The sequence below is a fragment of the Mycteria americana genome, chromosome 10 (assembly GCF_035582795.1).
Source record: "Mycteria americana isolate JAX WOST 10 ecotype Jacksonville Zoo and Gardens chromosome 10, USCA_MyAme_1.0, whole genome shotgun sequence".
NCBI classification, from domain to species: domain Eukaryota; kingdom Metazoa; phylum Chordata; class Aves; order Ciconiiformes; family Ciconiidae; genus Mycteria; species Mycteria americana.
In genome coordinates, this window is record NC_134374.1 from 17,518,828 (window position 1) to 17,527,547 (window position 8,720).

The window sequence follows — 8,720 nt, forward strand, 5'->3', positions numbered from 1 at the left end:
CATGGAGGAATTTCATGGAAATTAAATCTCTACTGGAGTGACCCATTCAACTCCTAAAGCTTCAGCCCAGTTTTGTATCCTGGATGAATGCCCTGCTGAATAGCTTGGTGGGGATGCAAAAAGCCACCTTAAACTAGGGATTTTTTTCTGCTAAATTGACTTCAAAGTAGTAATTAAACAATAGCTAGCTTAAAAAAAATCAAGTTATAAGAAGCTATGGGACCAAACTACCCAATAAGTAGAGGCTGTATCTTAGAGGAGGGGGGCAGGGGGATGGGATGTTCAAACTTGCAAAGTGACTGGGAAGGGGCAAATCGAGAGAACCAAAACCGGGTGCAAGACAGGAAAATGAGTTGCACAGCTCCAGCCGTGGTGGGTTTTTTTACAGCTGTACTACAGTCGAGACTGGAGCTGGGTAAGTGGAGGCAGGAGGAGAGACGGCTGAATTGTTTGGGATTTTTTAAGCAGAAGCATCCAGTTTAGAGGCTGAAGCAGCTTTCTTTGGCCTTTGTCCCGTCCTGTGTTTGAGGCTTGTCTTCTCCAGGCTGCTCTGCATAGAGCTGAGCTCTGCACAGCTCAGTATTCATCTCCTCTTTTGTAAAGCAAAACTGTGTTTGTGGCCAAGGGCATCTTTGCTGCCAATCTTCTCCCTCTTCCTCTGCCTCCCAAACCCGCAGTCACAACCACATTCGTGTCTCTCTGTTGATGATTTAGAAGCACATTTGACTCGAAGCTAAAACAAAAGAAAACTAATCTCCTGCCTGACTTCTGTGGTGAACACCGCCTAATTCTCCCCTCCCCTGCAGTAAAACGCTCTAATTTGCCATTTGCTGAGCTCAGCCCTGGGGTCCTTGCTACCACATGCAGAACGTTTCCCAGTGTTACACCTTCTTCCATCATCCCTGCTCTGGAAGGAGAAACCCGAAAGTTTATAACCTAATTTCATTTAAAACCTCTTTGGAGTGATCAGTTTGGGGGCTTTCCTGGGTTGTTTAAATGCTTTTGTGGCTTTATTCCCAGCTATTTTGTTGTGTAGAGGTTGTCACCAAATTAGCTTACAGAAAGAAGGTGAGATAAACACAAATTTGGCACTATCACAGTTACTAGATTTTTACAGTGTTTAAGGTAAGGCTTACTATTTTGAAGTGAAATGTCCAACACTGCACTTAATCTGATTAACACATTTTTTTCATACTCCCAGGGTATTTATGAGAATTCATGCTCAGGTTCAGTCCATGGAAGCATGGCAGTGTACACTGGCAGAGAATCTGATCCATGGGTCTTTAAAATACTGTCCACCTCTGACTTGTGTCAAGCGAAACCATGTTAAATGGTACTCAAGATAATGACTTTATAGTCTTATTAAAGCTTACTGCAGTCCTGAGGCTAGACTATCAAGCTTAAATATTCCCTGTGTCCCAAATGTCGTATTGTTAGTGTGATAGTTACTGCTAGAAGAAAGCTTGTAAAATATAATTTGCAATTGTTACATTGCTTTTCAAATATACTTCACACTTTATTTGGACTGAGAATTGCTTTTGATTTTTTAAACCTGAATTTAACAGGTTGCTGATAACTACACTGTAGCATTCCTATGAAGTCATGAGCTAAAAACCGGCAAAAACCATTTGATGCCAACTGTAAACTCCTGGTGAGTTTTAGCCCACACACAGATACTTTTACTGTTATAAGCCTTTGCTATACCGCTGTCAGAGGGCTGGTTTCCTGCCAGGCAGTAGTTCATGTGATAACTAAATTTTATCCTCTCTACAATGATACAAGAGTATGAAGGCAACACACGTTACTGTTTGACAACCCTTCCTAAGTACTGAAAATGGGAAAGCACTTTGGACAATACTCAGATGCTTCTGTGCTGTTGGCCAGGAATTTAACAGCAATCCACAAAGACTATGCAGTAGCACTAATGCAATTCGCTGGAAGGTCCACAATTTTGGTTCAGAAAACCATAGATGTTGCAATAAAACACAATGGCAGAGCATGCGTTTTGTTTACAGCTTTTCTGCCTGTTACGCACCATTCAAACAGACAATGTTGCTGGAGTGTAAAGTAATTGAGAGTTATGCAGAGTGATTTATATCAGCCAAGCTCAAGCCAGCAGCGTCTGGGACAAGATCTGGCAACAAGTCAGTCGCGTCCCATTGTTGTGTGAGAGAGGGTGGCGTGTTGACTGCTGATATTTTCTGAACAGTCAGGCATCTCACCTTTCTCACGGGGAGAGCTTGGGGCTCTCAGAAAGCTACCTTGTGTGGCCAGGTGGGCTTCCAAGCGATAGACTGTCCTGGCTCGTAAACCAAAATTGTCCTATTGTACTTTAAAAAATAGTCTGAGAAAATGCCTTCCCACAGTTGTGTCAATCCCAGCTAGGACTGTATTGCCAGTGAAAGAGAGTACCCTCCCTAACCACACGTTTGTCATTCCCTGGCTCAGGCAGTAGTGCTGGCCTGAAATCAGTCAGATCAGGTTGCTGATCTGGTTGAAAACTAAAACTCCCACTCCCACCACCCTCCCAGTTAGTAAAGATGCAGATGATCACATAACTGCACCTGCTCTGGGAGTCAGAAGGATCTAAATTTGTTGTGGCAAAAGACATAAACTACACATAAGCAAGAGTCAAGTCCCAAATCATATACACAGAATATCTACCTCTTTTGAGGGAGCTTGACCAAAACTGTGGACTGTTCTCTGAATGTCTTAACTCCGAATGTCATTCTAACAGCCATGTTTTACATAAATTTTGCAGTTTTACTTGCCCAGTGCAGGTATTCCCAGAGGACAGTCTTCAAAGCCATTGCCGGTACTCACAAGGCAGTGTTTTCAGTTAGGTTTGACAGTGATTCCTAGCATATTAAGAGGTGAACAGTATTTGTTCATCTAGAAAGTTTAGGAACTGCTGGTCTAAGATATCCTGACTGTAAATAACGTATTCTGGATAGTTCTAGCACTTAAAAAAAAAAGGGGTGTATTAAATCCATAGCTGTGAAATCCTTTTCTAGATGGAAAACCGAGCTCTACAATCTGAGACTTGTTTATTTTTAAGGAAGTGCTGATGGTTTTAACAATATATTGAATACAAAAGAGGAGAAGATGTTTTCCGTAAGCCAGAGATGGCTTGAAACAATAGCTCTGACAATAGCTCCAAGAACCATCCAGTGCTTTTGACTGGTTTAATTCAGAAACTTAAAGATGGTTGTTTAAATGACAGTAGCTTTTGCTAATTCTATCTTAGTATGTTTCTAGCAGAAAAATGTCTTGTTAAAATATTATGATGCAAATGGCTCTAATGTCCTTCACTGATCTTTAAATTTATCTTACCTCTAGCCTCAACGGCTTGCATGTTCCAGTTACTGATTGTAACCACAAACATCTGTTGTGTATTTAAAACAAGAGTGCAGTCTGAATTAACTACATCATAAATCAAAACAAGTATGATTTGTATTAATCCTCTTCAGGTTTGTCTGAAATTGTTCTATTGCTTTTGGAAATAAAATCATACAAAACCCAGTGTTCTTGATATGAGCAGTGAAGTCCACCTGGTTAAGCCATATGTAAAGCATTCATGTTTCATGCAGTTGTCTCCTTTTCAAAAAGAAGAATCTGAACAATTATTTATTTTTTCACACCACATAAATGGTGTAAAACTCTTACTTCTTGTTGGCCTTTTATCTTTGTAATTGTAACATAACTGATTTGTAATGCTCATCTCCTTTTAAGAATCCGTTTGTGAATTCTACAGGAGCAGGACCGACTTAGTTGTTTGTATAATCCTTAACTCCACAATACACCATAATACAGGTAAGAAATCTAGTAATTGAGACATAGATTTCTGTCCATACATCTGAAAATGTTGTATCTTAAATACTTGTGTAACATAGCAGCTAGAGGCCCTGGAAAATATCAGGATGCTATTATGCTAGCTGCTGTATAAGCCTGTAGAAAGAAACCTCCTGCTCATAAGCCTTTGCCATCTATATGGACAAGACAGCAAAAAAAAGCAGTGAGATGAAGTCACGTTCTTCTTGAAGAGAAGTGACTTGTAGCATGAGATCCTAATTATGGGTATAACACATATCACATGAAACTTCAAGATATAGAATCTTTTCTTAGTCGCCACAGAAAGACAAACCTGGACTTAGGTCAGGGGAAAGCACCTGTTTGTGTATTAACTGAGCATTTGCCATTGTTTTGTCCCAGAATAACAAGAGAGCAGTATAAACGTGGCACATAGAAAATACATATATTGAGGTGACTGAACACTAAAATAGTGTCCTTATGGATACATACCATAGTGCACACTGTAATACCTCATAGAGCTAACAGGCTGCTGTACTGGAGCATTGTCTAAAGCAGTGTACTTTTAACTCAATTAATATGAATTGAGTAAGGAACCTCTGTATTTTGTAATCCTGGAAGAGGAAAGAGCTCGTTCAGGATTGTGAACGTTGTACCTTATACATATCTTTATGCTAAAATAATCAGTGGTAAAATAATTAAGGTTTCAGTCACCATTGGCAACATTTGTTCTTTTGAAGGGGATTTACGGGGGCTTGTTTTGTTTCACTTTAGGTTTAAAGCCTGGACCTTTTGTGGCTGCTTTGGGAATGAAAGAATGTAAGATTAACAATCTTGTACAAAACCAAGCAAATGCAATTAAGTATCTAATACATATTGGCTGAGAATTATTCCAGAGCTTAAAATTGAGCTGCTGTTGTACAGTAAAAGCAGAGAAGAGAAGAGACTTGTTTGCCTGTGGTGTTTTGGGGCAGAGCTGAAAGCTTGTTGGACACAAGTTCCCTTGGCACAGGCCTTTGATGTCCATATTTGACTACCAACTAGGACACACGGTCAACATTACTCATTATAATTTTTAAATTACATTTGAATGGCCATTAATAAAATTATGAGAACTTTCTCTTTTTTCTTTTCTCCTGGTAAGCTAAAAATGGGGGGATCTGCAGGATGGCTAAGCAATTCCGTATTCTCTTTTCTCAGGACATTTTCCATTTATTATCAGTTTTATTGGTTTTTTTACATTTCTCTCCTGAATCCTTGCTATCAGTTTTTTGTGGATCTCCTTAAAGCAAAGGTGGCAGTGCTTGTCTTGAAATCTTATCCTGTAAACATGTTGCCTTGGTTCATAAGGTTTAAAGCACTGTCCAAATAGAAAGAATACGAGGGTTGTTTGAGCAAGTAGCTGGGGTTTTGGTTGAGCTGTTTGGCCGTGCTCTTGGAAGCTGCCAGCACTGAAGAAATAGTATGGGTCTCACCTTGTTCTATTTCAGTTACATCTTGTACCTAAACCACGCTGCAGAAAGGGTAAGATTTGACTGACTGCACTTGTTTGGATTGTACTCAAATCATGCAGCAGAAATACAGCAGCTAAAGAGATTTTTTTTCTAGAGGATTCAACCTGTTTCTAAAATGACTTTTCTTAAATAGCTGCCCCCTGTAAATTCTTACAGGCCTTACATAACGTTTGAGGTTTGTTTTAATCAGGGACTGCTTTGTGGAAAATAAATGAGGTTTTATTTCCCATCATTTTTACTAAAAAAATTAGCTGCACACACTGAAGTCACTGTAAAACGTACTCCACTACAGCTGGGCTATATAAAATCAGAAAAACTGATCATGTCTTTGGTGAAAGATGAATGGTTTCTATGTAAGTCTGAGGTCTATAAAGCAACTGGATTAATGCTGTATCTGTGAACAAATGACAAGCTCTATTTTGTAATTTCAGTCTTTTTAGATTCTTGATTATGACATTTCTTGTTCTCTTGAAATGGAAGAAAGTAAATAATTGAGTTTGTGGGTGATGAGCTTGCCAAACACAAGGCACTGAGAAGGCCTGGAAGCTCCTGTAGTGGTTAATGCCTGCTGGGCTCCTTGCCAACATGGTCAAAATATTTTAGCATAAAGTTAGAATCTCCTTGTGTTGTCATTTGCCCACTGCAATCAATTGGCTAGTTATAACCTGGCATTAAGAATTAAAAACAAATCTGTGATACTGCTGCATGTGACCATTATTCATGGGATCTCTGGCTGTAAAACTTCACGATGATAAAACATTAAGTCAGCTGGATATGCTGTTTCTAAAACTCATTAATTCTTTTGCCTTGCTGAGCCTCTCAGTGAAACTAAGTATGTAAGAATTTGGTATTCATGTGAGGTACAGCATCCCTAGAGTGCTCTTAAATGCTGTGCTATAAGAGAATAAAGCAACTGGCTGTGTTAATTTTACGTTCCTTTAGAAAGAAAGGAAAATACACTCGTGCTTGGAAAATCAGAAATAACATAGGACTAAACATCACTATCTGATAATGCATACAAAATGTTGCCTCCGCCTCCATCACACACTCCACACCTTTGGTTCTCAGCCTTTTACTAGAGCATGAAATCAGTAGGGTCCTCCACAGAAAGCTTTTTCTGCCTAGCTCTGCAGGTGCCAGGGCTATGCAGCAACACACTACATAGCATATATTTCAACAGGAGCCAAAGCAAACAATGATCACAATTATCTTTACTGTTGTGTATATTTTTAAATGTTACCCTCTAAAGCTCCTTGTGCCAAAGGAGGACAAAAATATTGCCAGAGGGAAACAAAAACCATTGTCTTGGGAAGGAAGCACAATCACTGGAAAAGTTTTTTCAGGGAAAAACCAAAGTAATTGTCTTTGTGGCCTTTTTTTTTCAATAGCTGATATTCAATAAGCATTTACTGAAAAGTAAAAATCAAAGAACACCAAAGAGAAAGGATCGGTTTTCCTCAAGACATGCAGTGTTTTCTGGAACTAAATGAAGAGACAACTTTTTATTAATAAAGTGCAAAATAAAAAGAACAAAATAACAAGATGGCAGAATAATTTCTGTACGGATAGGTGTGTAAATCATCTATGTATTATGATGTAAAAGGGCAGCAGCTTGAATATTTAAATGTGTATCAGCATTTGAGTTTCTCACTATAGTGTAATGCATCTGCATATTGGTCAACATATTCAATATGATGACAACTTCGTGGAAAAAAAAAGTATAATTTTTGTTACTTGTTGTGTTTCAGAAAAATAGGCAATCTCTTGGAATTTGATTCTTGCCTCACATTTTTCTATTTAGTTATTATGGCAAGTATAGCTAATAGCTTTTTTTCAAACCAAAACTAAATGTTTTAAAATGTTTTAGCCACAGGAGAAGTGCTTTATTGGTTTGATTTGTTCTTAGACCAGTAGGATACTCAGCTGCAACCTTTCTCCTAACACTGAGCACAATATCAGTGTTTTAAAATCATCACTACTCTGCAAATACAACAAATCATACCAGAGAAAGCGGTTTTGCTGATACAGCCATCTGCGATATAGTTTTTGTCAACACAGAACAGTTACTCTTGTCATGAACGGTTCTTCTCTGGGCTGAAGCACATTGTGTATGTGTATACTCTGTGTATCTGTTAAGCTGCAGTATATGCTTAAAGCTCAGATCACTTTTAGTTACTGTTGACATTTTTATCACCTAGTATCAGTTCAAAGTGACAAACCATTTTCTGTAAGCATTTTGAATTACATTGTTGCAGTGGCTACCCAAAAAAAAAAAATTCTTGAGAGTTCGTCTGACTGAGTGGGTAGACATACCCACAAAACTCCTTCAATCCATCCTTCCCAAGGATCCCCTGGGAGCAAGATCTCTGTAGACATGAACCCAACTGGAGAAACTAGTATCAAAATGATACCTCACTCTATCTCTGCCACATGGTATTAGTAAAAGGTAGGAAGAAAGCATAAGATTAGAGCCACTGCGGAAACAACCAGTGCAGTGACAATTTCCCATGCAATGACAATTATGCCTTTCAGCTGAAACTGTGTTTTCAGCATATGGTATCCAGCAGGGATTTCTACTGATCACTGTTGGCTCCAGCAGTTTCTTGTCCTTATCACCTCTCTACCTTAGCTTCTTTCCACACTTGCCTCTCTTACCACCTGTTGTCTTGCTCGGTTCATTTCTCTTCACTTAAGTCCTACCTCTAACTTAGCTGCCACTCCCCCACCCCTTCCCAAACACAAATACCTGGGAAGCCTGCTTGGCTGTGCCTGTCTTCTGTGGTTTATACCCTTTCCCTCCTCATCGGTCCATAATCCCTCCAGCTGAGGCCCTGCTCTGTTTGCCTCAGCACAACATTTAGCACAACTGGGCCTTATTTTGGTGGTCCAAAGTCCTGCTCTTAGAGCTGTGACCAAGGAACTGTGGCTAGGGCCCTGGTTTCTCTTCCTCTCATAGTGTAAGCCTAAGGACAGCGTGGGCTCCCAGCTGGGCAGCTAAGGGAACCATGACTTCTCTCGTTTCCTCCCCAGACAGCTTGACATACAGCCGTGAGTGCCTGCCAGACTGCACAACCCTCCCTGGCCACCTCCACACTGCCCCAGCCCCGCAGTAACGCAGAGCCTCGGGCTATACTGTACTTTCGGTGCCTAGGGGAGGTAAGCCATCCTCCCACCATGCTGAGGCCTCACCCGCTACGCCAACATCAACTATGTGTGTGCACGCTTAGCCTGCGGGGCAAAGGTAGGAGTGCCTCGCTCCCCGCTGGTGTCACACCTCGGGCTGGATGTAGGCTTCCGAGAGCCAGGGCCAGGCCGGGCCTGAAGCCGGTGAGGGGCAGCCGCGCTGTGAGGAAGCGCCTCGGAGCAGCACCACCAGCCCGCGCGAGCGTGCGCATG